Source organism: Anolis carolinensis, chromosome 4, assembly GCF_035594765.1.
Source record: "Anolis carolinensis isolate JA03-04 chromosome 4, rAnoCar3.1.pri, whole genome shotgun sequence".
NCBI lineage: Eukaryota > Metazoa > Chordata > Lepidosauria > Squamata > Dactyloidae > Anolis > Anolis carolinensis.
In genome coordinates this window covers 159,775,692-159,791,856 of record NC_085844.1, presented here as the reverse complement: position 1 = coordinate 159,791,856, position 16,165 = coordinate 159,775,692, and the positions used below count along the sequence as shown (strand labels likewise).

The following is a 16,165-nucleotide window of genomic DNA, read 5'->3' as shown; positions in this document are numbered from 1 at the left end:
AAGATTGTTATTCTTAATATCATCCTTATGCTCTAGAGAGAAACTGAACCTGACCAACTTGCAAAACTGGTAAACACACATCAGATATAACCTTTGAACTAAATATTGACATGCTATAGCCACTGTGGTACATGAAATTCTGACAATAATGAATTTAAAAGAAAATGTATATCTAGTTTTAAAAGCTTTTATGATAAAATTAACAGGAAAGAAAAGGGATTACAGAAAGCAAGGTTCAGAGAGTGAAAATACTACAGCAGGCAGTTTTGCTTCAGTATTTTAAATTACTAGAGCATTTTTGGATTATGAGTTCTTGGCCAGGAAGGGGAAAACAAGTTACTGTTGATACGTGCTCTTTCCAGGCCTTCAGATACTAGTGACATGACAAGCAAAATATAATCAGTATGACAAGAATGCAATCCTCTGCTGCTTGCTCTGTAGTAAGTCCATTGATTTGCACCATTATCCGGAATCTAAGAGACATACAAAACTAAATTCTACTTTATTGTAAATCCCCGATTGTATCTGAAGTTATTTTCAGGAACTTTATGGTGCATGCTCCCAAACCTGTGTGCCATTTCCCAATTGAAGCACAGAGAGAGAGAGAGAGAGAGAGAGAGAGAGAGAGAGAGAGAGTTTGACACCATAATCTCTCCACATTGTGACTCCAGCTGAAATGAAATTTGATAGAAAACAGTTCTACAGGGAGGGAATTAAAGAGCTAGCCAAGAATGTGCTGTTACATAAAGTTCACATGGACTTTGTTGGCTGTAGTACTGAAATATAACAGTTGACATTCTTGTAAATCCTTCAATGGTATGGTTGGTCATGTCAGACATTTGTCTCCTGTAGTTACCTAGTCCTCTGCTAAATTCCCATGGTTCACAGGTGGGAAGTAAATAATGTAAGTACACATTTTTTTTCATTTTTAAAAAGTGGGACAACACAGTCTGATATCTGGAACACAAGTTTTATGTTACTTCTCTTAGCAGGATGAAAATGAAATAATCAATTAACATGCTTACAAAAATATTTTTGCCTCGGCTCTCAGACATACAATTTATCATCATACTTCTTCAGCATGTAGACAAAACAAAATGCATTGTGAATACTCAGGATGTTTCATGGAAAATAATATATATTCTCTTTCTCTTTGTGAATATGTGTGTGTGAGTATAAACTGATCAAAGACTGTGATATATATAAAGTGAGGTTCTTTTTCTTTGCTTTTCTAAATTTAGTTGAATGAATGTCAATTAATAAAAATGTGCATATGTAAGGGGGTAAAAAATGAATATGCTGCACATATTACTAGGAAGAGTGTCTATCAAACATATACCAAAATTTATATGTCGGGAGAAATAAATTGCTTATCCTGAGGCAGAAACCTGATGGAATTTTGAGAAATGTAATGAAAGTAAAACTCAAGAGATTTTAGTATCTCAGTACAAAGAAGATGCATTATGCCAAATAAGAGAAGAACTTATTTAAAAGAAAAGAAAAACATTTAAAAAGTTAAACAATAACATGTATCTCAGATTTTTCATCTATGTGCATTCCTTCTTTGATCATACAGGCTTTGCTTCTGTTATCCAGAACAGAATCTGATCTGTCTTCTGTCTCTCTTTCTTTCTCTTTCTTTCTTTTGTTAAAAGCTACAACCTAACAATTGAATATGAAACTTTTGTTTTTCCTTTGTAAAATAAGCATCAGAGAATCTACCATTTTCCACGATGTCTTACTGAGTTTCATGATATATTTATTTATTTTCCTGAAAAAAATGTTTTAAAAGAGAAATCAAGTGAAGCAAAATAGAGAGAAATTGAATTATCACAATGTTTCTGCCTGACACAATGAAAAGTCCCAATTACAAGGGTGAATTATGAACTGAAAATTCATAGCGCAGGTGTTTAGACAACATTTAAGGTTAAAAGTATACCATTTCTGACTGCCCCATCTACAATTCAGTCAGGCCTCCATAACTATGGATTCTATACCTATGGATTCCAACTTCCATGGCTTGAGAATACCCCCCCCCCCCCAAAAAAAAAACAACCTTGATTTTACCATTTGATATAAGGGTACAAATTTACTATCACAGTGTTCAAATAGAGGGGTTTCAAGTAACCAAGAAAAATAAACAACTAAATCAGATGTGTATGTTTTTCTCTGCAGTCCTTTCAGTCAGCAAGTTCAACAACTCAGCGGATCAAGCTAAATGCACCTAAATCAATATCAACTAACTAACTTCTAATATAAAAAGAGTTTTCTGTTTATTTTTTATCCTGATTTTTCTGTTAATTTTAGAAAGGGTTCCATAATGTCTAACTAAGATTTGCTGTGACGTTCATACTGGAAAACTACATATTAAATGCATTCTGCTGGCTTCACATCTTTGGGGGATGATCTGCCCCGGCATTAGCCATTTATTTGGAAGGTGTCTGTGATACAGGGAACAGATTAAATGCTACACATTTGAAGTAACAACTTCAATTTATTAAATAATAGATTTCAAACTTCCTTTCCTCAAGAGTTTCACTATCAGTCTTTGTGTGGGGTATGCCGTCACACCCAGGCACCTTTTAAAGCTTTAAGATGTGCTTCTTCCTTTGCCCAGGTGAACTGCGGGGGCCTTACTTAGAAGCTCTGGAAATCCCAGTAACCAAAGGCACTTCAAGTTAAACAATCAAACAAAATTTTATTTTCACAAAGTCCTTGGCAGACTTGGCACACGTAGTTAAGGTTGCAAATATAAACAGTCAACTTATAAAATCTTACAGATGTTCCTTTCTTGCTTTTTCAATTTAGTTGCTGGTTTAACTTCCTCCAAAGGTGAAGAGATCCTGAGATCCTCTTTACCCTAGCCCTGAGCTGTCAGAAAGAGCAGGTCTATCACTATCTAAGCTCAAAGCTAGTTTTTGAGGCAAAGTAGGTAGAACTTCTTTCAGTGGCAGAGAAATCCTGAGATATTCTCTGCCCCAGTGCTAAGATACTATTTTTAGAAAGAGCAAGTCTCTCCCTATCTATGCTCAGCACTGGTTTTAAAGGCAGAGGTCAGTACTTATGATGGCTTTGTCAGAGTTGGCCTGGCTTGGCCACACAAGCACATCTGAGTTCTTTTTCCTTCAGTCTAGAAGGCAAGAGGCTTCTCAAAATGGAGCCTTCTTTCCCCAGGAAAAGGAGTGGTCTCCAGAACAAAAAGATACATTTGCAAGCTGCAAGCAGCAAAGACTTTGCTAAGTTGGCTACAAATTCTACTAATGGCTAACTATCAGAGTGCTGCAGAATCTGCAGCAACCCTGGAACGAATGCAAACAGGTGCTATTTCTACAACTATGGGCAGCTTGTAAAATCAAACTCCTGGGAGACGGAACAAGGGGAATTAAAGTCCTTGAAACATAACATAATTCTGACTGGATATCACTTTAGTGTGGTCTCAATTGGATCTCAATCTGTAATTTCTCCGATGTGGCTTTACTTTGTGTCTTTATTTTTATGTAGCTTTAATTTAACTTCTATGACTTGTGTAACTTTGATGTGATCTTCTTTTTTGTGGTTCTTTCACCTTCCTTATTCTTCACTTTCCAGTATCGCTGCCTGACTCCTCAAGGAGCCAGAAGGGTCTTGGCTGAGGCTCCCCCTTTGAGAGGAGTCTTAAAGGGACAGGGCAAGGGAAGTTTCAAACACAAGGAGGAAGATGCTGTTTAGACTAACTCCACAAACTGTACATAAAATATTAATTCCCTCTAACTAAATTGGGGCTAAACAGGAGTAAACCGTGAGAGATCTTGTGGAGGCATGACAGGAGATCTTTTTATGCACAGTTTCTTGGCTTGGATATCACAGGAAGCTGATTGAGGGCACCATAATTGGTTCACTAAATCATGGCATAATGGGGGGGGGGGACTTGTTTCCTTCCTAGACTACAATTCTAATTATCTTTTGCCCTTGCTATTGTTGACTTCTTTTCCAGTATCTTCCAGTGATGCTAGAATCCTTACCCAAGCACAAACTTCCTAGTTTCAGATGATATCATCTGATCTGTATTTTTATTGGCCGTGGTTTGTTTTTTCTTTGTATTGATGTTTGTTTATTATGTATGTCTTATTTCCATTCTCCTACCAGCTATGCAAGCCTTGAAGAACTGAAGAAAAACTCATACATATCTAGGTTATCACTGGGGAAGACCAGCTGAGTGGTTCCTTATTGTTCATGTAACTATGTGATTTATATTTTACAAGGGAAAAGAGAAATGCTTTCTCAGTGTGACATTATATCATTGAAATCACAGGAGCCGTCCAATACTATAATACTAAACAGAATTATTTTGAAACTGTATTTGTTTTGAGAGAGAGAAATAGGTTTAGGTTATCATCTTCATATTGATTTTTTTTCTTTGTGTGTCAATAATTCATTCCTTTTGTGTGTTGGGAGCAATATAGTAAGATACAAAATTTTCTTTCACCATATGCTTTGAAGGGATCCCATTATAGGTAACATAATGTAATATCTCATTACATCTATTCAAGTTCAAGATAGCTTTACTCCACTATGTTCATGTGACGTAAGTGTGAATATGCACATATGAGAGTAAGGTTCTTGTAGTTACTGCTTTTGCTTCAGCATTCATGTGTTGATGTATACAACCTGAAGCTATTCCTTCTGTATAGAAATACTCACTTATAACTCCACATATATCCAGAATGGTATGCAGATTTAGCAATATAAACAGATTTGCAGGGTGAGCAGATCCATTTCTGCTCTTCTATCAATACGTTTTGTTTATAACGTAACAACAGAGTAGGAAACAAAGTATATCCAAATAAAATGTTTCAAAGATTGGTCAATAAATATTCATATTCACTCCTTCAGTTAAAAGGATAATCATTTGAAGAAAATAATAATAATAATAATAATAATAATAATAATAATAATAATAATATTTCTTACCCGCTTCTCCCCATGACTCAGGTGAGAAAAAAGATCTGAAACATTTATTAGTTTATAAATATATTAATTAAAGTAGGATTGAAGGCAATTGGACAAAATGAAAATCCTCAGAAAGAATGGCATAGTAGCAAAATCCAAAATTTTTTGAAAACGATTGATTGTTAATTTAATTTGGCCACTGTGTCGGACTGGATGAGGGCTAACAAATTGAAATTGAATCCAGACAAGACAGACGTCCTCCTGGTCAGTTGTAAGGCTGAACAGGGTATAGGATTACAGCCTGTGTTGTACGGGGTCACACTCCCTCTGAAGACGCAGGTTCGCAGTCTGGGTGTTCTCCTGGACTCATCGCTGAGCCTGGAACCCCAGGTCTCAGCGGTGGCCAGGGGAGCATTTTCACAACTAAGACTTGTGCGCCAGCTGCGCCTGTACCTTGGGAAGTCTGACTTGGCCACGGTGGTCCACACTCTGGTCACATCCCGGTTGGATTACTGCAACACGCTCTACATGGGGCTGCCTTTGAAGATGGCCCAGAAGCTCCAATTAGTACAACGGGTGGCAGCCAGATTAATAACTGGGGTGGCAATACAGGGAACGTACTACTCTCTTGTTAAGCCAGCTCCACTAGTTGCCAATATGCTACCAAGCCCAATTCAAAGTGCTGGTCTTGTCCTACAAAGCCCTAAATGGTTCCGGTCTAATTTACCTGTCCGAACGTATCTTCCCCTATGAGCCCACGAGAACCTTAAGATCATCTGGAGAAGCCCTGCTCTCGGTCCCACCCGCCTCTCAGGCACGGCTGGTGGGGGCAAGAGACAGGGCCTTCTCGGTGGTGGCTCCCTGGCTGTGGAACTCCCACCTCAGTGACATTTGGCAGGCTCCGTCCCTTTTGGGGTTCAGAAAAAATCTGAAGACCTGGCTATGTATGCAGCCATTTGAAGAATAAGTATGTGTTGGCTTTGACGCAGTCTGAATTAAGGCTCTTGTATAAGGTCTGGTGGATGAATGGCATAAGCACTTTGCATTGTTTTAAACTTTGTTTATTGTATTTTATGACTATTTTAACTTTTTTAATGTTTTAGTTTATTGTATAACGGTGTAACGGCATCAATTGCCACTTGTAAGCCTCCCTGAGTCCCCCCGGGTGAGAAGGGCGGGGTATAAATAATTGAAATAAATAAATAAATAAGCATGGATTAGACAAACTCATGGCTGATAAGTCTTCTAGTTACTATAGGCCTTGTTGCTGCTTTTGTTGAATCAGCTAAGTTTTCAAGCTTGGGGAGCAAAAGGCCGTCTTGTTTCTGTTACTAATTCAATGATAATTTGATTCCCTGTTTCACATAGCCTTTATATCTGTGGAGTTTTCATTTCACAACCTGAAAATATTCCTCCTCTATCCAAAAATATTCCAGAAACAAAGCTTGATTTTGCCCTTTTATATAAGGGACTCAGTTTACCTCACAAATATATATAATAGAGCTTGAGCACCCATCAAATATGATATCCACTGGTTGGATGGGATGGAGAGAACCAAACTCTAGTAGATACCAAAGTACTAGATGGGAAAGATGCCTTTTTCATTTTTGATCTATTCACCATATGATTCCCAACACTGACCATCTATATTAAGTACATATATTCCTGACTGGAAAGGATGTTTATAAATAGGATATCTTTTAAAATATGTTTTTATTGTATTTATAAATAGGATATCAAGACCATCCAAGGTACACACCACTTGATATTAGAGATGTGTCTGCAATTTTTCAAACCTACATAGGTAAAACTTTGGGCTTCCTGATGACTTGGACTACAGTTTCTAAAAGTAATCAGCATTGAAGCATTCACATTTATGCAGATTTTGTTTAAGTATTGCCCATTATTCCTTGGTGGATGGTAAAGGGTATGAATAAAACCTAAATTTTAGATTACCTTTTGGATCTTTTTACTTATAATGATTCAGTAACACAACACAAACCAAAATTGCTCAATATCTATCCAATACCTCATACCCCAAAATATTTGCTCTATATATCACATATTTCAAGTTATAGCATAAATGCTTGTGCACACACAAAATGGGAGCTTAGTACAAATTAGTTAGATGTCATCGGTCACAGCTAGACATTTCCATTCTCTTGTTGGTATTCATATGACATTTACTACTTTTTAAAATCTTGGGTAGAAAAGCCCAATTATACATACACATATATCTTTAGTAGAGAAAGCTAAGATACACTATTTGCCTAAAGGGCCTGCAATTAGGGTTTTGCCAAGTTAGTAATATTCTGTAGGGGAATCAAGGAAATCTCCATTAGAATGGCATTAAGACTTGCTGAGATTATCTGCTTTCTTCATTGTGTACACATTGTATTATGATTAGAAAGATTCTGTTTAGAAACGTTCATCCATTCTTAATATTATCATTGGTCTTAGGAAGTTTATTTAGAAGAGAGTAACACTGGAAGTGGCTTTATCTGGGCAGGTACATCAACTTGGCAGCCTTTCTGTGGCCTATTGGGCCTCTGTCAATGCATCTAAGAAACGGCTCACACAGAATTGCTGAGGTAACCAACATTTTGCTGATCTTAAGTCTGACCCTACAGAAAAAATCTCAAATATTGTCATCCTGAATCTTCCTACATTGAGAAGATAATTGTCTGAGGTCCTTCAAATGGAAGAGGTCAAGACTCAACTATAAATGTAGATTCTGGGATACACAGTTAAACAGATAGGCTTTGTAAGTGGGTGGGTACTTTCAAAATAGCTACAAAGGAAATGTCTTAACAGGAAGGATAATATAAAAGGGAAACAATTTACACAAAAATAGCATATGTTGATTTATATTTAAACATTTAAATCTTGTATCAATGAAGAAGAAACGTATCTCACAATACTGGGGAAGAGCATGAGCAGTTGACATTCCCCTTCCAGGTTTCTGTTTTCTGTTATTATTCAAACAGAAGTCTAAGCATATGCCACCTAAAGCTGTTCCTCTACTGTTACTGTCCAAATAAGAATAGTAGTAGATAAGAAGTATGGGATTCCTACTCTCCTTTTTCATGGTTTTCTGTGTTTCAACCAGACTTGGATATGATACACTTAAACAAGAACAGCTGTTGTCATACATACCTTATGTAATGTAAGGGACATAAGCTAAAATCCTATTTAATTTTGATGCATCAGACCACCTAATTGTCACGGTTATAGGAGATGTTCTGACTAATTCTTTCTGTCAGAGGCTAGCAATGTCTGGAGCTACCTTTTTTCTAATGTGTTTGTCTGGCTCTGAGGAACCCTTGTAACCAAGACACTGTGGAAAAGGTGGGTGATGAAATCTCCTGTGCTTTTTCAGCAGATGATATTTCAAACCATCATTTCCATAATGCCTTTGTTCCACTTAAGAAAAGATGGCTCCAGACAGGCCCATAGCCAGGATTTTGATTCAGGAGGGGCGGGGATTTTGGTTCGGGGGGGGGGGGCTGAGTCTGAGTGGGAGAGGGTCTACCCTAGCAAACCTTTTGAATCGTTATCCCAATACCCCCATGCATATGGGATATATTGAGCATGGTGATCAGATCATGATATGAATAAACATAACAGTTTAAATAATAAATGTAAGGCCTTCTCACGGACCACCCTGAGAATTTGAGGGGGGGGGGGTGAAGCCCCTCAAGCACCCCAAGCACCCCCCCCCCCCCCGGCTACATGCCTGGCTCCAGATATAGCCAGTTTTTGACCGAATGACTTCCTTCTCTTATGCCAGAAACATGCAAACACAACAGATAACCGGGCTGCTTGCTGCTATTTATCCTGCTTTTCAACTTTGACCCACTTGCACAGGGAGTCTGAGGATACCTCCCTGCACGAAGGCTGAGACAACCTAGCAGCTCATACAATTGTCTGTCAAATATGTGGCTTGACACTACTGAATTTTGGCCATATCTCTCTTATCTTTAAAATGTACAAATGAGTCAACAGAAAGTTGAGATCCCTTTAGTTCAGTTCTCCGGTCTGTCTATTCCATCTATTTCTCATTCAGTCTGTCTTTTGTATTCCCACATACCCATTAGTCAGCATTCCTGGTACTCAAATCTCATTGGCCAATATAGCGAACGGTTAGGGTGTTTGCCTGTTAAAGTTCTAAGAATCTTCTCCAGAGTCTTGATATCTCCCTCTGTCTTTTTTGTAGGAGAAGGGGTGGCATTTTTACTGCATAAGTACTGGTACTTGGAAAATATGGTGTATGGATAATATCAGAATGATTAGCTGAACAAGGTTTGCAACATTGGATAATGGGGCTTCCTTGTATAGTTTTCCTTGCCACTCTTCATGGGCAGTCAGAAACAGAAAAAATGTATTGAAATAAAATGCACACCTAGTTCATGAAATCATATTCTGCAATAAATTTGTTAGGTATCAAGCCACCAGAAGGCTCTTTGTTATTTCTGCTGCAATAGACAAATGAATCTCTCTTCTGGGATATAGTTTTAATTTGCATAGTTTATACAAAACATAAAATGTCCTGCTAGCTATATCACATTTCAGAAATTAGACAATACTTTTTCATAAGGTATATTTTAATTGTATTGATCTGGAATTTATTTATTTATTTATTTATTTGCAGCATTTATATTCTGCCCTTCTCACCTCGAAGGAGACTCAGGGTGGATCACATTGCACACATAAAGGCAAACATTCAATGCCATAACATAGAACACAGACAGAGACAAGACGCAGGCATGGGCTGGTCTCAAACTCATGACCTCTTGGTCAGAGTGATTTGTTGCAGCTGGCTGCTAACCAGTCTGTGCCACAGGTGCATCTTTCATGTATAGAGTTATGCTTCCAAGACTACATGGTGCTTCATTGGTTCAGCCCAAAATACAGTGAACTAGGGATGGAAGATGTTTTCATAATTAGCCCCATCTTTAAAAAATCATTTTCTGACAGTTGGGAAGTCATATCAGAAAAAGACTAGACCAGCAAGAATGTTGCATTCCCCCCACTCCTAAAGTTTGAAGCATATATTTGGAGAAGAATATGGGAAGCTTTTGCAGACACAAAAATGTCTGTGTACTGTACAGAAAGTGACTTTCTTCGATAAAGAACATTTCCTCTTCAGGAAACTTTTTCCTGCATAAAAATGATTTTGGTGCACGCCACATGCCTGTACTCATGTTATTGTGAGGAAGTATTCCTCTTCAGCACTATAAGAGATTGAATATGAAGGAAATACTAAGAAGGAATGCATCTATTCTTCTACAGAAAAAGTGTCTTCCTTTTTATACTGTAACATCCAATTCTATCTACTTCATAATTCCTTTATTTATTTATTTATTTTATCTATTTTATATACTGCTCTTCTCCCTCAGGGGGACCCAGAGCGGTCTAGTGCAAAGTAGAGAGGATGCTCCTAGAAAGGGAGGAGAATCTTTCTACCTGGCCCTTGAGGGTGGCTGGGCTGAGTAAAGATAATGAAGAGAGAGTTTGATGAAAAACAGTTTTTTTTAAAAAATCCATAGGCTTCCCTGTATTTGGTATCAAATGCACCAGTGGATCAATAGCTTCTCCCCATGCTCACAGAGGTTAGCGAAAGCATCCCATCTTCTGCAGAACAGAGCTGAAATCTTTCTAAAAGGTGCAACTAGTGATAGTGACAAACATGGCAAGTTACAATGGGCAGAACTTTAAAGCAATTGTGTGGATTGCTTCCTGAAATAGAATGTTGTCATCACCATTATTTAAGAATCGCAGTGTGGCCAATGATCTTGGTTCACCAGAAAATTCAATTAGAACTGTATGCTAATTCTCTATCAAAAACAAAGCATAGAATGGAAAGCCTAGCAGACTCATTACTGTGAAAATGGTAGTAGGCGCCACTGTAATGCAGAACATCTTCAACAACATACCTCTCCATTCATGTCTGTTGCTAAGTGTTTGGTTACTGTAAATGCTTAGGATTTTGCATAATTTATGTAAATTATTAAACACCTGTTCTTTTTGCTGGAAACAAGGAGCTGGATCTGTCTCCTTGTCTTAATTGATTCTTGGCGTGAGCTAACATTGTTTTCTCAGCAACTACAGAGTAACTGTAGTTCCCTAACGGTCAGAATTTTGTTGGGAAGACACAAATGTTCAGAAACTAGCATTCAAAAAACAATCTTTTGTGTATGATTATTTTAGGGGATAAATCCTTAAAACTTAATTTGTAAACCAGCTGTAATTAAGTATGATGAGATATCATTGGGTGAGTTTTGCCTATGGTTTTTCCTCATATTTATGGGTAAAATGAACAAAGGTGGGATGTTATATAATTTTGACTGTTAAAACATTTTTATTGTAGTTAAAAGCATGCATCTTGATGTAGTGTTTATATTTCCACTTGGATATCATTGCTTGATATTGTTTTGTCAGTGCAAACTCTTCTCTCTTTTCTTAAGACATTGGTTCACAGCTACAAAAAATACTTTAGAACAGAGATTCTCAAACTGTGCTCCTACAGATGTTTTGGACTTCAGCTCCCACAATACCTAACAGCTGGTAATCTGGCTGTGATTTCTGGGATCTAAAGTCCAAAACACCTGGAGGAGCACAGTTTGAGAACCATTGCTAAGTTTAAGAGAAAGCAGTGACACAGTTTTTCCCTCTCAAGTATTGTCCAGTTTTGTCTTTCAAGAACAGCCCTAACACACTGTGGTAAGTAAATGAAAACTGCTTTACTTCAGCAAACATAAAGTATAGCAGATTCAATTGAATAATGCAAAAAGAAACAAGGAAGTCATAGGGCAAACACAGTCTCTGGTAAACTCTCAAATCAAACAGCAGTCTTACTTCAGACAAAGAAACAGCAATAAATCCAGATGCAGACTAGAAGCAGGCTCAAGGAGAGTGAAGTGAAGGCATTAGAGTCAGTTTGTTACCAGCAAGAGCTGGCTGCATCTGCTTCTGCTTTATAGCTCTGAGTTCCCCCACAGTTGCTAGGGCAGTTCCTAATTACTCTGCTGCATTTCTGGCAGCTAATCTAGCTGAACGACATCTCTGCTCTGTTTCCTTTTGCCTTTCCTGAAAAGTGGGTACTTGCAAAATCTCCTCCTCCAACTCACCCTCAGATTCATGAACACTTTCCTGCTCCCCTTCCTCTTCTGAAGAAGAGGAATCCCTAACAAGTATGCACATAAAATATTACTTGTATTGATTCTTCTACATTGATGGATGAGTTTTTGTATTTTTTTTCCTTTCCATGAAAAATCCAACAGGGTTTCTGTTTTTACCTATTCACATTTGAGCATAACTGCATTACATTCAATTCCAGAATCTCTCAATTATGCTATCAAACTTCCTCAAGCTTTGGAGAATGTAAATGGACAGATCATGCTATTTTGGGGCCCTATAGATGGCCAGTATTACCCAGAATGATCCAGCTTCAATCAGTCCTCTACATTTTCAGGTTCAGCTTTTGGGGATCTGATTACTGTGTTCCCTTCACTACTTTATGGTTCACTTTTTGCGGATTCACTGTTTCGTGGTTTTCAATAAACTCTAAAAGACTATTATAAATCATAAAAAATTACAATTTACAGCCTAAGGAAGGGAGGAAGGAGAAACCAAAGGGAGAAAAAAAAAGCCCAAGCAGCAACAGGAGGAGGAGATTTATCAACACACGATTAGTTGATAAAGACTTAAAATAGTGTATAACTACTAAAATGATGTATAAATATTAAAATAAATGTAGTGTCCCTACTTCGTGGATTTTCACTTATTGCAGGTGGTCCTGGAACCTAACCCCAGCGATAAGTGAGGGAACACTGTATTCACAGATTTGATTACTCTAGGATTGACTAGATTTGCCAGTGCAACTATGTGGTCAACTTCTGCCAGAACATGATTTGAGCGTTATGCTGAAGCACCTAGAGATTTCTAGGGAGGTATTCCCTTAGATTAAAAGTAGCATTTTTAAATTAATGGGTTTGTTTTTTCATTTTCACGAAGGCCCCACAGTGTATTACTCTTGATGGCTTTCCAAATAATCCCCTATGTTTTTAAAAGTGCATTCTTCCAAATAATTTTAGCCAATTTGCCAATAAAATAATTTGGACTGTGAGGTAGTCATAGTTAGATTCAGTTCTTGTGGATGCTACATAGGCTTGTCCAGGTTTAGTACATATTTTTCAATGTATACAGTCCAAAGCTATGGATGAAATTTCTGGAGTTATGAAATATGTGTGCACTTTAGGGAAACTTGCAAATAACCAGTGTAGCTAAGAAAATGCCCAAACATTGATTGTATATTTATTAGCAGTGTGTTTGTCATAATTTTGAAGAAGGCCCAGAAGCTCAAATTAGTACAATGGGCTGCAGCCAGATTGATAACTGGGGCGGCATACAGGGAGCGTACTACTCCTCTGTTATGCCAGCTTCACTGGCTGCCAATATGTTACCAAGCCCATTTCATAGTGCTGGTTTTGACCTATAAAGCCCTAAATGGTTCTGGCCCAACTTACCTGTCTGAATGTATCTCCTCCTATGAGCCATCAAGAACCCCAAGATCGTCTGTGGAGGCCCTGCTCTCGGTCCCACCTGCCTTGCAGGCGTGGCTGGTGGGAACAAGGGACAGGGCCTTCTCAGTGGTGACTCCTCAACTGTGGAACACCCTCCCCAGTAATATTCGGCAAGCCCCAACTTTCTTGGGCTTCAGGAAGAACCTAAAAACATGGCTATGTCCACAAGCATTTAATGAGTAGGTACTATGATTTGACATGGTCTAAACTAAGGGTTTACGTGCAAGGTGCTGGACGAATGGACTTAAGTATTTATATGTTTTTAAGCTTTGTACAATGTTTTTATTATGTATTGCTAATTGATTTAATTGTGTTGTTGATTTTATTGAATTTGTAGGCATTGAATTTTGCCAATTGTAAGCTGCCTTGAGTCCCCTCGGGTGAGAAAGGCGGGGTAAAAATGTAAATAAAATAAATAAATAATTTATGTGCCAAGTTCTAAAGTCACAATAAGCACAACTGGTCTATGGGGAATTGACAACAGCACTTTTACTGTGAATGTTCTCACATGGTTACGTGTGGGGTTTTGATGCTTAAAAGTTATAAATAGTGTCTGTTTGTTGATTTATAAACAAAGCACTAGCAATCTCTGCACATGACTATGTTCATGTTCCCTAGAAGCTAGGCCCCATTATGAGTGATGAGGTATCAACAATTGAAAAGAAAGTAAGTTACAATTCTGTGTTTGCTGAGAAAATAGTACATTTGATGGATCTTTGTGTGAAATGTGTTAAATCCTGGCTAGAATAGTATTTCTGTCTCCATTAGCAAAAAGCTCCCATGAAGATGTACTAGTTGACTTAAAGGAAAAAAAAATGTTTGTGGAATGAATGACAGTTTCTCAGAGGAAAGCTAAAATGGAATTCCATGAGCATTAGAATATTCACAAAAGGAGAGAGATAGTGCACTTCTGAATGAAAAATATACTGATTTAAACCAATGGAAGCAAGGAACAAAGGTTGAGCAACATGTGGTTCAGAGTCTTAGATTCTCTTCAAAGTGGGAATTTCTACTGGTATTTTCTTTTCAGAAACTCCCCCGCACAATCTGCATAAAGTTTTACCATTGTACACTGGTTTTGATAGTAACAGACTATAGTGTGTTTCATAGAGATTCTGTGAATGAATGAGATGATGTGAATGAAAGAAAAGGACTCCTGGATATGTCAGTTTGAGCCATAGCAGTTTTTTTTCATACTTAGCATTGTAAATGATTAAAAACAAACAATAATCTTGTGATATGATTGTGATGAAAACATACTTTTTGAAAAAGATATAGGTAACATTCTCAAATTTATTTGAAAAAAAATCTGTCTTCCCGTTCCACTATAAAAGGTATTCAAGTAATAAGAATCACACAAGTGTAATAAGATTGGAATTTCATAAAACCTAAGAGTCCATAAAGCAACACTATTAAGACAACCAATTAAAAGCTTAAGTAAACAGCCCAAACTTAAATATGGCATTTAAATGATTACTACATATGTGCATATTTGTCAAGTTAATTTCTGCCAAACTCTTCATACAACCTCTAAATCTGTTCTGTACTGATTCAATGCAGATTTATAATGACAGGCCTGCACGTATTTTCTGCATTTTTTTCAAATGGATGCATGCCCCCATCAATTAAAATTTAGCACATTTTAGAAATGCATGCAATCTTTTTTGCACATTTTTTTCAAATCTACAGATGTTGTCAAACACTTTCTTTTTTTTCTTTTAGAGAACACAGGCGTGGAAAAGAAATATAGCTGACTATAGGAACTAAAATTTTATTCATTGTGGTGTCTGGGTCAGCTCAATCCATAAAACGCCCAATTGAGTAAATTTCTCACATATCCCTAATGCTAATAATAAATATAACCAGATAATCGTAGATGTACCCTGTTGGAGAACTCTGAAGTTCTCCACATAAAAGCCTTTATCTTGTAGTAGCCTTCCTTACTTTCAAATTTCAAAGATTATCACATTTCTTGAAAAACAATATGGCTCATCAAATCGTAACAACTGGCAGGATGCATGTTGAGAAAGGTCCCTGTTGCATCGAATTCATCGGAAAATGTGGAAGTTGTGGAACTGAGGAATGTTCTGGGTCAGTGTGGACCTCTGAGACTCCATGGAACAGATTTTGGCTCCATCTGCACTGACTATGTAATGTAGTTTCAAAGTGACATTGAAGAAAATAGTTTCATATAGGAAATCCTGGAAACAATTTGAGGCCCAGATGGTGATTACAGAAACTACAGAGTATTGATACGCATTAAGGACTTTCTTTTGCACGCTTTTTTGAGAGTTTGTTGCATGGCTGTTGCAATCTGAAGCTAGCTTTGAACTGCATTAAATGATGAGTCTTGCCAGCAGCCAAAGGATTTGACTGGGGGCAAGCAATTGAAGCCCCATGAAGAGACCAGTGGTGATGCATTCACTGGCGTTTTACACCAGTCTCAGCAGGAAGGAGGGGGCTGGGCAGAGGGTTAAGCATCTCCCCCCCCCCCCCCCCCCCGCTTCTGTTTTCACCCAGCAACCCTCCCGCCTGCCCTCGGCACATTATGAGGGAATGCTGGTTGCCTTAGGATGGTTGGTACAATTTTTCCCTCTCTTAAAGGGAGGGTTTCTTTCTCTTACTCCATATTGTGTCATTGGAGGAAGACA

The 16,165-nt window shown here is 37.8% G+C and overlaps 1 long non-coding RNA gene across 2 annotated transcripts in view; it reads left to right on the top strand.

Moving 5' to 3' along the window:
* The first annotated feature begins 496 nt into the window (after window positions 1-496).
* Window positions 497-16,165, top strand: part of LOC134298341 (uncharacterized) — a 28,921-nt gene continuing 13,252 nt past the window's right edge. For both annotated transcript variants that reach the window (XR_010005368.1, XR_010005367.1), the window contains exon 1: window positions 497-904. This is a non-coding gene — a long non-coding RNA (uncharacterized LOC134298341). The remainder of the gene's footprint in view (window positions 905-16,165) is intronic.